Consider the following 17495-nt stretch of genomic DNA (forward strand, 5'->3'; position numbering starts at 1 on the left):
AAAGGCCGAAGCAGGATTATGAATAAAACAAAAAGCGAAATATTTACTCTTGGCGTCTATATGTGAGAACGCGGAAGTTGCGCAAAACTTTCCTGCCGAGATAATGGGTGCGAGGCTTGGAAAGCGCGAGGAGAAGAAAATTTAGAAAATAAATAAAAGAAAAACTGAGAAACTGGTCTTAATAAAAAAGAGAGAGAGAAAACGGATGCGATGGTTGCCATTACTTTGCATGCGTGACTAGGTACATAATACTGACTTGCGGTTTGCTTTTTTTTTTTCTTCGTGGGAGTGGCTATGTTAATTAAAATTGAGTTTGGTCGCTCCAATCAGGAGCTGGAGTTATTGGCTCCCGGACGGGATGGAATGTCGGGGGTGCTCTCTCGTTCCTCGCTACTGACCATCCTCTCTGGCGCGCCCTCCCCGTCAGAAGCGGCAGTAGAAGCCGAGCGAGTCTAGCGCTTTCATCCGAACCCTCGTGTTCACGTTTTGCTCCCCCTTTTCATCGACACCTCTGAGAGCCGTTTCGATCTGCCGCCATTAATATTATTATCATTATTGCGAAACAATCAAGCGCACAAGGGCCGGCGGCTGCAAACGCCCCAGAACAAAGGCTACCGGGACAATAATGGCGTTCGTTGTCTCCCCCCGCCGCGCAGCACTGCTCCTTTCTGGGCGGCGTCTTCGCCGGCCGAGCCGTGCTGCTGGCGCCCCTTCTTCCGCGGAGAATGATGATCGTCACGGCTGCCGTTTTTATTTCCTATGCCGTTGTTGCTGCGCCGGCCGCTGCTAATATGAGCGAGGCTGCAGAAATTATTGCGTCCCTGGAAATAAATACGCGGCCAAACCTCGTTAATTCGGCGCGGCAGATAGGGGCCCGCGGCCCCACGGCGCGCTCCTCTGGCCGGCGCTCGCCCGGTGGCCGACACCGAAGCGTGGCGCGCCCGCTGACGCGAGTTATCAGCGGGCTCTCTCCTGCGGGGCGATTTTTCAGCAAAGCCCTGCGCGCATCTGGCGTGGCGCGGCGGTGCGCGGTGGTAGCGAAAGAAAGTCTAGCGTGCGTTCGCGAGTGAGCGTCGAATTAGAGCGCAGTATACGACGCTCGTGCGAGGCAAGAACTGCACCTTTCAATTCTAGCGAAGGTGCGTTGCAACTACGAGGAAAATTTTTCTTGGTTGCTGATCTATAGTGTGTCAAAAACCTTTAAGGATATAGTTCTGGTCCTCATTTCTCAATGGGCAATTGTTCGGTGTTGGGAAAAAGCTTGGAACGCAGATCTGCAATGAAAGCGCTTGTTGTGAATGCATAGTGTCTAAACAGTCGGCTAAACGTGAAACGGTATATGAATCTGTATGCGACCTGAAACGTTGTTGAAGTGCTAGGACCACGGCGAGATATTTAACGCTTTAGATGCCGATGTCTCACTGCAGAATGAGGTTTCGAAGGTACCTTTGCTACGTAGGTTGAACATTGTATGATGATGACCTCAAATGCAGTTTCGCTTGCACAAAGGGGATTAGCCTGGAATAGGGTGGCGTTCATAAATGTATTGGTAAGGCTATAATAATAATAATAATAATAATAATAATAATAATAATAATAAAATGAAAGCAATTGCAGTAAAGGTATCTTGTGATTGAGCAGTCAGACGGGCGTTACATTAGTTAGTTACACTGTAAACAACAACAACAAAAAGAAAGGACAGAAGCGAAGGAAGAAGAGAAAAATAAGTTTAACATTGTGGGATTCGCTAATAAAAGTTCTACATGGCGCTGAATGTGTTCCTGAGGGTGCTATACAGCACGGATGCTCCCAAGGAGAGTAGGAGTGTTCAATGGCAATCCAAGCGGTCGCAATGGGGTTTCCGAGGCCCTTTCAGTCAGGGGTAAGAAACTACGACAGTGCAGTGAGAAATGATCGATTGATTTGATTCAGTTACAACATAGGTAAAAGGGATATTTAGCCAGACGAGATCTGTCCATTGTTCAGAACGGCCCAGCTGAGGTGCATGTTTTGCCAGCCAGTTGCGACAGCGGCGTCAACTTTCCTGGAACGCCACCGCAAACCTCTAGCCACGGCTTCACTAAGTCGACTGTGTGTTGAGAACAATGCGCGCGTCCTCGACTCTCCGTCGCTAGAGCCAAGATGAGTTCGACGAAGCAGGCTTTGTGCCGGAACACGACACCGCCTACCCGGTCTGCCGCGAGCGGGGAAGTCCCCGAGGGAACGTAGTTCGAGGACCCTTCCCACGCGCCGTTCAAAATGCAAGACAATGGGCAACCGGTTGCGCTGTGGGGGTCAGCTCGGGGAATAAAAGGCGCCTTTCCTGAAGTAAGCCCCGAGTTCTACGAAGTCCGTCTGACGTCGGTTGAGGACCGTGAACCTCGCGCAAAGAAGTGTGTGTGTGTGAGTGTGTGTGTGTAATCCCTCGCGCAGAGAGGCGACTTGTTTACGATGACTGGTGGAACGTTTTTCTCACCTTAGGATCGAGGGAGGACCGAGTGGTTATAAACCGCCGTTGTGCGGCCGCTCAGTGTACTTTCTCTCGCAGTCATGCTAGACTGATGAACTGAAACGTCCTTATGTAGATACTGTAAATAAACCCATATTCCTCGTTCTCGATGAGAAGCAGTCCTTCCCTTCAACAACGTCCTCAGCGTGGATAAGTTGGACGACGGCATGGGCCAGCTACCTTCTAATTCATGCCCGACTCCAATCTTGACAACTGATTACGAGCGATAGGATTGAGCCCCCAATCCTAACACCATGTAAATATTTTGGGGTGGAACCATGGCAGCGCAGTGAAGTTAGTGTTACTTCAAACTTACAAAACGTTGTGCTTGATACCCGAATGGTTTCTGCCTTCATGAGAATGTTCTTTCGAAACCTGACACCTTTTTTTTTTATGTACGGCAAGCTTATCTGTGCTGTTATAGTACACGGTATACGTATTATTCGCTAGCAAGTAACCCACACGCATGCAATTACAGTACTTTTACGCAAGATCTCGCGCTGTATTTCCGCAAAAATGAAAAGGAAAAGAAACTAAAGCTAAAGCTTGAGTGAAATATACTTGCCTATTTCTTTATTTAGAAATTTTCGTGGACAATAATAATTTCTGAAATCCTGCTTGACATTGCAATTTTTCTTTTTTTTTTTTCTCTTTGTCATCCTTGTGCAAATCAGGTGGCCGTAGATCAATCACAAGCAATTTATCACTGCCCCGTTTCGGAATTAAAGTATATAAGCCTATAATCACAGCTAATGAGACTTCTAGCGGAGCTCTGACGAAATTCCGGTGTTCCTAGTGCTGCGGACATGGAATCATTCCTGCACCGATCACGTTGGCGCCAATCCCTTCATGGTTGCTCGGCGGGCAGTCGATGCGACCTAATCCTAAAACGCGAATACAATTTCTATAAATCTCCAAAGATTTAGAGACATGGCATAAGACGATAACCAGAATTCAGCGGTTCCCACACACTGTAGAAAAAATGAAGATTTTGGCCCAACTGGAAGTTCCACTTCACGCTTACAGTGTTCGCGCTCTCCAGCTGCGTGGTCCTTATTCAAACTGTAACGTTTAGATTGTGATTGTTGTGCTTGTTCTGCGTTTTGTGGAAATCGCGAAGAACGCGTACATTTTCTCGATTTACAAAATAACAGAAAGGAATTAGTACGCCCATGTGACTGTTGGCCGTGTAAATATAAGTCGTTTTTAAATAGCTCTCTATCAAGACATGTAATCTATACAAAATTAATTCGAAGAAATTCTTGAGCCGGGGAGCCCTGTGCCATGGCTGGTGTTTTCGCCGATGCTGGATAAGTGTTTTTTTTTCTTCTATTTCTGATTTACCTGCCTCATGTTTATTTTCATCACAATACGTTATTCTGTCAAGAAAGTGCATTTCTATATATTTTTTTATTAAACTCCCTGAGCGCAGCTCCACTTACTGAAACGCTGATTTTACTATGCTATTGCAACATTCTCCCGAGGTCAGTAGTAAATTCTTGCGACCACAAAACATCAAGCACAAGAAGTATAGTCTGGACGGACCTTCATTAACTTGGTATTTGTAGCGGCTGTACAACTACACAGCAAAGCGTTAATTGGATCAAGACAGAGTTAGCTGTTAACAAACAACTGCTAGCAAAAAATATTTAGCCAAGCGTTAACTGTTAGTAAACAGATCACTATCAAAGTTCGTGAGCTTCTTTTTCACGACACCGATGTGACACATTCACATCGCCGTTGACTCTACTTCACCTTCCTCACAGCGCAGCGCTGTGTAGGCTGCTCAGTACTTGACTGTTCTGGTTTTGAACTAGTGTTCATTTTCGAAGATCGAAGGCCGGATAATCAGATCTGTAAACACCACATGGAAGCACTGAACGCATGCTGCTAACGTTTCACAAATCGTAAACCACGACGACGTCGCAGTGCAAATTAGCGCTGGCGTTGTCACATCCGCATGCTATCAGAAAGGCAGGTCGTACTACTAAAGCCTGACAGATATGGCTTGTAACTCAGTGCCGTCGTAAGTTAAAGGAATTAATCTCCCTGCCCAAGGCAGATGGCGCCATAGGTTGGAATCGATCACAGCCGCTATTGCAATAGTCATTTTAGTCATTTAAAACTTTTTTTTACACGTGCCCGCAATTTTTCGTTAGTTGCTTGCAGAATGTTCGTACTTGTATTTCCAAGTATATTTCGGACTTTTTTTTTTATACTAGATGCTCGCCTTTAGATATTCTCTAATTGGATGACACAAGAAGGGAAATGAAGATATATGTGAGAAAGTCGCTCTGCCCTTGCGCCAATAAACTCCGATCATCATCATCAGAAAGTGGCTCATTCTTTGATGACGAAGCTGTGTTTCGAAGAAAACGTTAAGGTTATTTCTTATATATGTTTCAACAGTCATTTATTCAGCAGCGGTACGTCCGTGATCACGTCATTGTCGGCGGGTGGTATTTCGTGGCTGGCGTGTGAAATTTTTTGTGCGAGGTCTGTTAGAAAAGTATCCGACCTCTGGCTGAAGAAAAAAAAAACTGGCATAACTGGAGTGTTCGAAACCTAATCACCCTCAAAGTAGTCTCCTTGGGACTCCACACACTTCTCCCAGCGGTGCTGCCATTGTTGGAAGTATTCTGAGAAGGCCTCTTTCGGAATGAAGTTTAGCTCAGCTGTCGTTGCAGCCATAATGTCCTCTCTTGTCTGAAATCGCGCTCCTTTCAATGGCCTCTTGATTTTGGGAAACAGCCAGAAGTCGCAGGGGGTCATATCAGAAGGGTAAGGAGCCTGTTGAACTACAGGAGTCTGGTTTTTCGCCAAAAAAGTCTGAATCAAGTGCGAGGAATGTGCAGGAGCATTGTCGTGATGGATGCGCCAATTTCCTGTTGACCACAACTCCAGTCTCTTCCGCCGAACAGCATCACGTAGGCGACGAAGGACATCCCTGTAGTGCTCTTTGGTGATTGTTTGACCCTGTGGTGCGTACTCGGGGTGTACCACACCGCTGGAGTCAAAGAAAGCAGTCAGCATCACTTTGACGTTGCTGCGCACTTGGCGGGCCTTGTTTTGTCTTGGTGACGTGGAATGCTTCCACTGTGAAATCTGGGATTTGGTTTCCGGGTCGTACCCGTACACCCAAGACTCGTCACCAATGATTATGGAGTTCATGAAGTCAGGGTCACTGTTTGGGGAATCCAGTGTCTCCTGTGAGCCTTCAACACGTAGTTGCTCTTGCTCCACCGTGAGTAGCTTCGGCACGAATTTCGCCGCAACTCTCTTCATGGCCAAATCTTCGGTCATAATGGAATGTGCAGAAAAAGTGCTGATGCCCACCTCTTCCGCAATTTATCGGATAGTCACACGACGGTCCCGCATCACCACATCGTTCACTTCAGCAATGACCTGGTCATTTCGGCATGTTGATGGCCGACCGGAGCGTGGCTCGCTCTCCACCGATGTGCGGCCGTCCTTAAACCGGTTATACCACTCCTTAATCTGTGTGCTACTCATAGCATCGTCACCAAAAGCCGCCTGAATCTTCCGAATGGTTTCCACTTGGCTGTCGCCCCCCAGTTTCTGGCAAAAATTGATGCGGTAGCGCTGCTCCAGTCGCTCCGCCATTTTCCTTGCAATAAAAAACAGACGAGAGCACTGCTCACTACCTCACTCAAACGCTGCGTCCCAGCGACTGACGCTATCGGCAGGCGGGAGAAAATTTGCGCATGCGCACGAAGGTTCAAGGTCGGCTGATGCAAGCGCGCTTGTTTCATATCCATCAGGTGTTCGCAAAAAAAAAATATATATATATATATATATATAAGGTCGGATACTTTTCTAACAGACCTCGTATATAGCGTACTTCTTTCCTATAAGCCATGCTGTTAATTTGTTTATAACCTTTTCCATATTACATTGGTATGTACCACAGGGCCGTAATAAAACGCGATCATGCTAAAAACCGAAGTAATACCCCTGTCAAGCGGGTAATTTAAGTGCACTTACGGCGAGTGCACTCGGTTTTTAAGTGCACTTTCCCAAATCTTAACGTCGCAGCGGAGTGTACTCTCAGATGAGTGCACTCAAGTCGGAGTACGTTCACAGAACGCAATTTGCTGGCCGAGTGCGTAGCCTCGCCGCCAACGGTTTGAAGGAGTGCCTAGCCTCGCCACCAACGCTTTCAACGACGCAAAATGTAATGCATACAAAAAGGACACAAAAGTTCATTTCAGTTATTGAACAGCTTTTAACAATATAATTTGTGTTTAGCGAGAAGCGAAACAGCACAATAAAGAAACGAATTTATCATGTACGCAACTAACGGCGTCAGAATGATGCGGCACTGCGGCGCCGCCATGTTCATTCAGTTCGTGTTTATTTTGGTGTGAAAGCGTGCTGACCACGCTAGTCGTGCTTTGAGCCGTGTGCGTGGCATTTTGCAGTGTAGCTAAATATCGAACTCGCCGTCTTTGCTGATATATACTCGCTCATATTCTGTTCTAGCAGGATCATGAGCAGGATCAACTGCCGCACGCCGCCGTGTTGTTTTGGATTGGCTAGGCATTCGTCTTGGCCAGCATTGACTTGCAACACACCTATAATAAAAACATCTTCGATTTTTGTTGAGACAAATAGATGAAGTTTGTTTTTATATATAATTCTACTTAAAACAATCGCTTTTTAGCAGCTTTCTTTTGTTAATTTACGTCTTTAAGAACGCGCTCTTAGTCTGTCGCCATTTTTTTTTTTTTTTTTTTACTGCGAGTGCACTCTGTTTTCCCGTTAAGAAGCGCGTTGCCTAAAGTGTGACTCAAGGTCCCGAAGTGCACTCCCCGTAAGTGCACTTAACTTGCCCGCTTGACAGGGGTATAAAGCTGCTGTTACGCGTATGTGGCATTACAGCATAGCCGGCTGCTAAACATGCTAAATAAAGAAGTAGCTCTGTATCCACAAATAAATCGTGCCAATGTTACACGCGATGGTTAACGCGGAAACACGAAATCGCGTATTATAGTTTGCCCTTTCACTGCTAGTGTTTAGTTTCGGTGCGATAGAACGTTACTTTCTCAGTGTTAAGCCTGCTCGCGAAGGACCCACACTTAATGTTCATATATATGCTGCGGCGTTCTCAGTCTATAGTAGCATGACGCTGATGCCGGAGGATAGTCTCGCACCTAAAAGCGCCACGTTTGTTAACGTGTACGCGTTTCCATTTGCATATGTGACACAATGTTTATTGGCACAATGTATGTGACACGCACACGCACGCACGCACGCACGCACGCACGCACGCACGCACGCACACACGCACGCACGCACGCACGCACGCACGCACGCACGCACACACGCACACGCACACGCACACGCACACGCACACACGCACACGCACACGCACACACGCACACGCACGCACACACGCACGCACACGCACGCACACGCACACTGATACTATTACTACTACTAATCCCGGTATTTTTATTTCTTCTTTGTAACTGCTCCTTTGTATCTGAAATTCATTACAGGGAAATTTACCCGCTTTTATTTTCAACATGCAGTTCCTTTCCTGACCCTTCTTCTGTCGCAGACGTCCGGCTGTGCCTCCAAACTTGCCAACGTAGCCTGAGTAACTTGTCATATGTGACGCTGACATTTAATGCGACTGCAGATTACTCCTCTCCGGACTAGGCTACCGCGCCCAATGACAGTCTAACATGTAAAGCTTGTATTCTTATTGTGTCAACCAGCGTGTAAATTCGAAGGCAACACTTTGGTGAGCTGCTGGCGGTTGGCCTCTTTTTCCATTCCTTTGTCATCGTAGCACCGTTCGTTGGACGCCGTATTATTGATTCGTTTCTCTTGTTTTTCTGTGATGTTCTGCTGTTCCGATCTATCACCCGTGGCGAGCTGCGTTGACTACCCTGCGTGAGATACGTCATGGCAGGCGAAGCAGTGTGCGACAGCTTAAAATCCTACGTGCGTACCTGGTTGCGCAGAAACGTGACACTCTGGACAATTAGAGATAATAGGGCTGTTGCATACTTTAAAAATTTTAACTGGTCGAGTCAGCAAAGAAAATAATCAGTGAACGAGACGGATTGGATTTAATCTTTATTCTTCTTATTATCATATCCGTTGAAGGAGATCTTCCCGCTAGTACACAGCGCCGACTGCTCCTTTTGGCGTAATTGACAGACATGCACCAAACGAGGAAAAAAATGAAACAAAGAATATAGAAAATAATGTAGTGAGAACAGATATAAAGGTCACATTTACGCATGCAACATAAATGCACAAGAACATATGTCCTGCTATGAAGGTTCACTCGAAATTTTAACAAGACGGTGATTTTTTTTTTACCGGTCTCAATCTTTAAAATATTGGATTTGCTATGTTGTTCACAGAAATGAGAAACCGGAAAGCATTTTAGTGCTCGTTGTTTGGTTGTTTTTGAAATAAAATGCTGGTATCTGCTATAGAAGAATGTATCAGTTGAAAAAAAAGAGACCGTTTTATTTCCTGGGCACCTATGGAACGCCCACAGGTTCATGAAGTTCCTGTGCGGAAAAACCTGGGGCACATCGTTGCGGTCGATGCAGCACCTGTACAGAACACTGTTTCTTGGCTTTTACCGCCAGCATTCCTCTCCCTCCCCTCCCTCTCTCTATCTTATTTTTCTATTCCCTCTTTCCCGACCCCTAGAGTAGGGTAGCCAACCAGACGCATTGTGGTTTACATCCCTGCCTTCTCTCTTTATTTCCTCCTCCTCCTCCTTACAGTACAGCTTGACGGTTTTGGCGAACACATGTAAAACAAATATTCTAACCGTCGAAAGTTTGCAAAGTCAGGCTCTACGTACGTGTCTTGGGCTACCACGATGCGCCTCAACTCATGCGACAACCATGATTGCTAGAGACTACTTGATTCCAACATACATCACAGTTGGCAACCTCAGATCACACATTCGATATCAGTGTCGTGTACCCAGTCACTATATTACTGCTTTGCAAGCACAAAGACCTCAAGCCACATTTTCCAAACTTGATGCGACACATCGAGCCTGTCTTCCGTCGGGCTTTACACCAATAGCAAGACCACTGTTACCCTTATAGTGCCTACGACAGCCACAAGTACACCACAGAATTCCGGGAATTACCAACAAGACCCGTATTTCCACAGTGGTTCTACGAGAGTTGACGATGTCGTTACTGAACGAGATATATGAACGAAGAATGCACATTTACACCGATGGATCTGTCTCAGCCACCAAATCCACAGGCGCTGTTATCATCGTGGCCTTACAAGTCACAATGAAGCTCAATGTGTCCCATATAATGACCTCTACGGCAACAGAACTTGTTGCCCTACGTGCCACTGTTTATTACATCGCTCAATCAAAACCTCAAAAGTGAGTCGTTTTTTGTGACTTCAAGGCAGCTCTTCAGAGTCTGCAGTCAGCCTTACGACTCATGAACAACTGGTGTTTGAGACTAGAGAGGTTCTCCATCATGCCCTCATAAACGGACATGATATCATCTCCCAATTACTTCCGGGGCACTGTGGCATCGTCGGAAGTGACCTTGCTGATAACGCCGCCCGGTGAGCCCATAAAGAAACCTTGACAGTTCCTATACCCTTATCAAGGACAGACGCTGCGAGGGGTCTTCATTTACTTGCTCAAACCAAGACTGAAACTCCGTAGAACACCCCGATTTACTCGTACTGTCGTCTCCACCCGCTGGATCCTACGTTGAAGCTGCAGATTCCATCGCACTCCTCCCACCGTGGTGCAACATTACTGTGCCTCTTCCAGTTAGGGGTTGCTTTTACAAAAGCCTACTCATTCCTTATTGGAATGACCGACACACCTATCTGAGACGATCGAGCACGTGTTGTGTTTTTGTAATCTTTGTGACATCGAACGCGACATTCTTCGGCATGTCTGAACCCGATTAGAGAGCAGACCATTTTCAGAGACAAAAATTCTTGAACCATGGCTCCACGCGTCTAAGGCTTACAGAGCGATGCCGGCATTGCTACGGTTCAGGAAGTCGACTGGCCTCGGTGACAAATTGTAGGCGTGGAGTAACGGGCAACCCCATGTGTTCGCAGTGATAGTGTGTCTTCCCTCCCTCTCCTTTCATTCTTTTCATCCCTTAAACCCCTTCCCCCGTGTAGGGCAGCAAACCTAAAGTGCGTCTGGTTGACCTCCCTACCTTTCCTTCCTTCTTTTCCTCCTTCTCCCCACAAGTTCATAAGTCAACATTTAATCGAACTGAGTCTTATGCTTAGTTTATGTTCCAAGATGTAATCGTTTTATTTGCGTAACGTTTGCGCCTCTGAGAATTTGTTGATATAAAGAAAATATACTCTGTCTTTCGAACAGCATCAAACCTTGGGCTTCACAGCAGCATCGCCGGCCAAAAAGATATTCCTGCGTAGCACAGAATGCATCACGAATGCACCGTCTGTGGTTCAGTCACCTCATGAGTCGTGCGATGATTTGCTGTGTCTGTTTTTACAAGCTTATACCCGGTCATTTCCCTTAATTATTATGAAAAAGGCGCAAGATTACTAGAGAATGCCTTAAGACGATAAAAACGAAAGTCAAAGTATGTTCGTAACTACACGTCCTCAGGAAGACCGGAAGTTTTTAGGAAACACAGAAATGCTATGCTATATAATACCAAGCGTGATTATCTTGTCAGCCTTTTTCAACCAAATATTAAAATTAAACCGTATGTCTTATGGAAGAAGGTCAATTAAATAACTGGACAGATGTGTTGTCAAGGTAATGGAGAGAATGATCCTTACACGGTCAGAATGGTACTTGGAATTTTACGTCTATCCAGAGGTTATGGCTGGCTTTCTATGCGGACGCTCGTCAATAGATAGCGTTGTTGACCTTGTAACATATGTACAGCACCAGAAATACCTGAAACGAATCACTGGGGCCTTATTCCTTATGTTAAAAGTGCGTGCGACATTGTCGATCATCATGCAATTTTGGACACCTTAGACGCTGTGGGGATTGGTGGACACGCCTTTCGCTGGATGCGTAGCTATTTGAATGGAAGATCTTTCTTTATTTTGACTGAAGACGGACCAACGCCATCAAGCTATAGCAGTTGTGGTGTGCCGCAAGGCGGAGTACTCAGACCGACCCTATTCAACCTGGTACTCATTGGTCTCGCCGATTCGTTACCGCAAACCGGTCAGCTCTCCGTATATGCAGACGACATTTGCATATGGGCTTCAGGAGTGACACATGTACAAGTCCGCGCACGACTTCAGAAGGCTTCAACGACCGTGTCAACATACCTAAGAAGGCAAGGCTTGGGGCTTTCACCTGAGAAATGTGCACTCGTTGCTTTTACTCGCAAAGCGTTGGCCCGGTATGCTTTGCGGATTAATGACGAAACTGTACGATACAGACGACAGCGCCGATTTCTTGGCGTCATCATTGATAGAGACTTATCTTGGAGCCCCCACGTCTCGTACATGACAAAGCGTTTGGCGGTCATTGTGGGCCTTCTTGTGTTTCTCGGCGGGAAGTCCTGTGGCGCAGCAGTACCATCAATGTTGCAAAAGCACTGTTTTTGAGCTTCCTGCGGCACAGCTTACCTGTACTAGGAAATACTTGCACTGAAAATATCCGCAAACTCCAGAGTGTGAGAGCACAAGCACTCAGAACTTGTCTCGGTCTCCCAAGAACTACGTCATCGATTGCGACAGTGTCCATTGCCTGAGCCGCTCCTTTGGCAGTCTACATTGATACAGATGTCCTGAGAGCAGACGTCCAGCACCTGACTCGGATTCCCTCACACCATCTTGCTTGCTTGCCAACAAAGAGGCCGCATTCAACTTTTACCGAAAGTACTGTAAGACATCAGCCCTACTTGCCATCACAATTTAAACCTGCTACATGATTATCAGACCCATTGTGGTGTCTGCACCGGCCGCAAGTGCAATTGACAATTCCAGGCATCAGAAAGAAAGCTAAAGCACCGCCGTTGCAAGCTTTGAAGCAAGCAACTTTAGAACACATTCACAACGCGCGCAAATTCCGGCAACATCTCTAACATATGATTCGGTAAAACTGAACAGCTCTGCTGCTGCAGTCATCATCCCGGCAAAATCTGAGGAAATCAAATTAAAAACTTCATGTGTGACCACATCGACGGGTGCAGAACTTGCGGTATTCCGTGCTGCACTTGATTTCATTAATCAGGAGCTACTACAACAATAGACAGTCTTCAGTGACTCCAAGGCAGCCCTTAAGCGCATACAAAGCCCAATGCGCCACGGACCCAATGAACAACTGGCCTCAGAAATTCGACACCTATACCATCACGGCCATGACAAGGGACAGAACATAATTTTTCAATGGCTTCCAGGACATTGCAGCATCAGCAGGAATCGGGCACCATGCCGACGAAGCCGCCCGATCTGCACATGAAAGTGGTCAACGTGTCTTGATTACGCTTTCGCGAACAGACGCTGCGGCTGGGATGCGATTGATGTCCCGTGAATGTACTTTGCCCCTGTGGGACTCGAATGTTTTCACCATGTGTCGTTTGCGTAAGTTGTCTTCGGACATACGGATGCACCCACCGCCTGGATTACCACGACGTGAACAGACCATGCTGTACCGTCTGTGGCTAGGCGTTGCATTTACGAACTCATATGCTTTCCTTATTGGAATGGCCCCACGTGCGATTCATGCAACAGTGATGAGACGCTCGCGCATATTGACAATCGCGATAGACGCTCGCAATTGTCGAACTGGTCCAGACGCCCGCGCGTACTGCACCAGTTGGACAATCGTCCACTATCAGAACTCAAAGGTTTAGGTGAGTCCCAAAGAACATCCGCGCTGGAAGCCTTACTCGCGTTTTTAAGGTTCCTGTTGTCTACGGGGCTTCACGATAGACTTTAAGAACGCCGCCCCCTACCGCTCTGTAGTGTACGAGGTTCATTCGTGCTCGTCTCTCTTTCTCTATATCTGCCCCTTAACCCTTCCCCCCGTGCAGGGTAGCCAGCCGGAACTACCTCTGGTTAACCTCCCTGGCTTTATATGCATCCTTTCTCTCTCTCTCTCTCTCGCTCTCTCTCTCCCGCTAATGAAATTGTGAGTGAACTAGTCGTCAAGGGTGTTGCTCTTCACAGCTCAACATTTGCGGAGACATTCAACAGTTTTTTTCTTAAGTTTAGTATGAAACTAGCACTATTATGATGCCTCAGACAATATTATTATGAACAAATATAATATCTACATTAATCCCAGAATCGAAAGTGAAGTATTTGATATATTTAATTCCCTGGAAACCGCCGCGGTAGTTTAGTGGTTTTGGCGCTGCCCTGCTCAGCTCGAGGTGGTAGGTTCGATCCCGGCGGCCGTATGACGATGGGGGAGGAATACAAAAACGCTTCCGTACCGTGAATTGGATGCGCGGTAATGAATCCTGGGTGATCAAAATTATTTCGGAGTCCCACCACTACGGCGTGCCTCATAAGCAGGTCGTGGTTTTGGTACGTAAAACCCCATAGCTTAATGTACTTTTTAATTTAATTATCTTAATGAGAGCAAGGCATGTGACATTGACAACACGCAGATATGGCCAGTGAAGTACGCACTAGATTTAATTATACCACAAGTTGTCCACGCGTACAATCTGTCACTTTACCCGCCGTGGTTGCTCAATGGCTATGGTGTTAGGCTGCTGAACACGAGGTCGCGGGATCGAATCCTGGCCACGGCGGCCGCATTTCGATGGGGGCGAAATGCGAAAACACCCGTGTGTTTAGATTTAGGTGCACGTTAAAGAACCCCAGGTGGTCGAAATTTCCGCAGTCCTCCACTACGGCGTGCCTCATAATCAGAAAGTGGTTTTGGCACGTAAAACCCCATAATTTATAATCGGTCACTTTGTACGCAAAAGTATAGAAAAATCAAAAGTAGTTTTGTTGTTTAAGGGCGATGGTCAAAAGAATCGCCCAGTCTCCGTTTTACTGATATTCTGAGAAGGACTTAAAAACATTATATGCTTAAGAGCAACAATTTCCGCAAATAATTTTGAAGTAATTAGTCCTGCACAGTTTGTTTTTCAGAAAAGTCATGCCATGGAACTCACTCTTCTAGCTCAAAAACAATATTTTAGAAACTTTTTAGAAAGGACAACTTGCTGGTATATGTGTAAACTTTTCCGAGCCATTTGACAGCCTCACTCACACCACCTTACTTATGGCATAATAGAAGTAACACTGACGCTTCTAACAGCGTAATAGAAAATAGCATGTCTTCATGGAAGCCTGTAAGTACAGGCGCTCCCCAATGTAGCATTTTAGGGCCATTATTGTTCAATTTCTATTTTTCTGACATTACTGTTTTCAGTGTTCAGCGGTCCTTTGTTATCTACGCTGATGACGCGACGTTATTTCGAAGTTGTTGACAGTCGATCAGTTGTGTCAGAAATGAATTGCGCTTTGAAAAATTCACGTTACTGGCGTACAGTTAATTCTCTGTAGATAAATGCCAGCAAAACAAAAGCAGTGATTTGATAATTGATAACTTATACGTCGAGCAATCGAAAAAGAAAAGTTATTCAGTTGTCATTCCACGTTTAATTCATCGTAGTATGCTGGGCTACACACATAGCTCATATAGTAACTCGCTTCTCTCAGGCTGTTGGTATAATAGCACCATTTCTTCTTTTCCTAGCTACGAGTATTTACGCATATAAAATCCATTGTTCCTATCTCATTTAAATTACTGCGTTCTTGTCTGTGGAAAAGGGGGAGTCACGAGCAATTGGGAGGTAAATGGATAATAAAGTAGAGAGAGAGAGAGAGACATGGAGCACAGACACACAATCACAGCCAGTTACTATCATCGCAGATTATCCCAGCTCAGGAGCACTTATATTTCTGACATCGACTAAAGGCAAGGTGGGCTTTGTTGTTCCATGTTTTCGAGCGCAGCTATTATAGCCACCCGTTCTTGCGATGAGCGTCGGCCTCGGCGTAACCGAACGAACGAGCACAGCGAAAGATGAAAGCGAGCGCGGAGCGCAGCGGGGGCACGAAAGACGCGAGGAGGAAAGCTGAGAGGAGGGTGCAGCACAACCGGGAGGCGGAAAGCGGAGGAGGGTATGGCGAAAAGAGTGAGGAGGAAAGCGGTATGCCGGCACAACCAGGCATGCGGCCAGCGCAGCAACAAAGCGCTGGCGTGGGCTTCGGATCCACTGCGCATGCGCTACTTCGCCTGCAGCGCCCCCGCCGCTAGAGAATGTGCTCCGCGCGAGCCACGCGTTCCCGTGTTCACGATTTCTTTCTGAACAATGAGCGACGCAACCGGTGGAAATGTTTCGTCCAAGGGCGATCCAAATAGGTCGCGAAGCTTCGGGCGAAACGCGGTTCAGAACACATTGTCACCGACGTCAGCAAGTGCGGTTATGGGAGCAGCATTTGAAGCGCGACTATGTCTGGTGGGAACAAACATTGGGAAAGAAAAAAGACATTTTTAATGAAAGCGAGACAGTTAGGTTCATTCAACAAAAAATAAAATTCCTAATCAATTTTATATATGCGTGACGAGTAAAGAAAAAACAAGTCTATTTTATTTTATCATTATTAATAAATACCTTTCTTCAGCGCCCATCGTAAGAGGAGGCTTGACGCTGCGATCACTTAAAATGCAATGCAGCTCTTCAAATGTGCAGAAAGCCGTGCTCGTAGAGTTCACCTGTTACAAAACGCCCCCCTCACACGTTGTGCTGTTTTGCTTGTTGACGCTTGTCTGAATTTGGTGACGCCGGCAGCTTCATCGTTTCTCAACTTGTTCAGTCAAAAGTAGTGAGTTACGACCACCAGATAATTGTTTGCTTTAGTTGTTTTCGTGCAACTGCGCTAGCCGACGGGCTTAGCGTCCGACGATAGGGCCAGCACTTTACACCTAAAGATTTCGTCGGTCTCCAAAGAAAGTGTGTTCCGTGTAAGGGTGTGATTTCGATCTTGGTACAGCCGGCCTTTTCCTGCATCGCTTTCCCCGCTCTAAGCTCGAAACGCCCACCAAGTCGAATGGTGGGGTATTTCAATATACGGCTCTAATAGCAGGCCACCAAAACAAATTTCGCGCCTTCGAGAACAAAATGACGTCACTTCTATTTTTAACGGATATGGCGTCACATTATTTTTCTTTCGCCGGAAGTGTTCCCTCGTCACACAGGTGACGCTAAGCCTCATAAACCGCCGATTAACCGCCATGTCTTGAACGTATGGGCTTGTATGGAAGCTTCGCTATCAGGTACCTTACTTCGTCTGTCGCTGCTGCTAAACGAGCTGCCCGAGCGGAGGCTCTGCGCAGCCGCCGTGAGCACCTTGTCTTTCAGAATCAAATTCTTTGCTACAATATATTGCGAATTCAAAACGCCTAAAGAGCTGCGCTCGAAGTTCGCATTAAGAAGTATCGTAATCATCGGTGAAATTTTTTCCATGTTTCTTTCTTTTTTTTCGGGGGAGGGAAGGCAAGCTCCCCCAAAAGACATCTCCTTGCTTTATTCGAAGTCAACCGCTGTTTAGTCGCCTTAATGTCACCCACGCCACCTTACCCGGCTTTAATACCATCTCACTATGGCATATTGCTCTTTACTTAACCGTTACTTTTCCTTACTGTATCTTTTTTTTTTTTTTTTTTTCTTTTTTTTTTTTTCACGCCTTCGGGATCAGCCAACATTTTCGGTTGTGTAAAGGCATGCTTGCGGTTCCGGTTTTAGGCGCGCAGTTTGAACGAGCGCATCAAGGTTCCATTTCGGCCTTTTTTTCGATAATTAGTCATTATTACTGCTCTGTACATAGCTCTACGCTAACTTGGTGCGTCTTTTCCATTTCAGGCTTTCACACCTTTTCGTTGCCCCAAATGCACTAGAAGACCTCAAGTTATCTCATTTAGGAGACGAAACTGGTTAGATACTCAAATGCCACGAACAAC

The 17495-nt window shown here is 46.3% G+C and overlaps 1 protein-coding gene and 1 pseudogene across 3 annotated transcripts in view; one reads left to right on the forward strand and one right to left on the reverse strand.

Annotated features, from left to right (window-relative positions):
• zfh2 (Zn finger homeodomain 2) overlaps nt 1-17495 on the forward strand; it is a 464809-nt gene that overhangs the window by 124863 nt on the left and 322451 nt on the right. The window lies entirely within an intron of this gene.
• On the reverse strand, nt 4330-6450 carry LOC126543299 (protein GVQW3-like; annotated as a pseudogene).

Source organism: Dermacentor andersoni, chromosome 1 (assembly GCF_023375885.2).
Source record: "Dermacentor andersoni chromosome 1, qqDerAnde1_hic_scaffold, whole genome shotgun sequence".
NCBI classification, from domain to species: Eukaryota; Metazoa; Arthropoda; class Arachnida; order Ixodida; family Ixodidae; genus Dermacentor; species Dermacentor andersoni.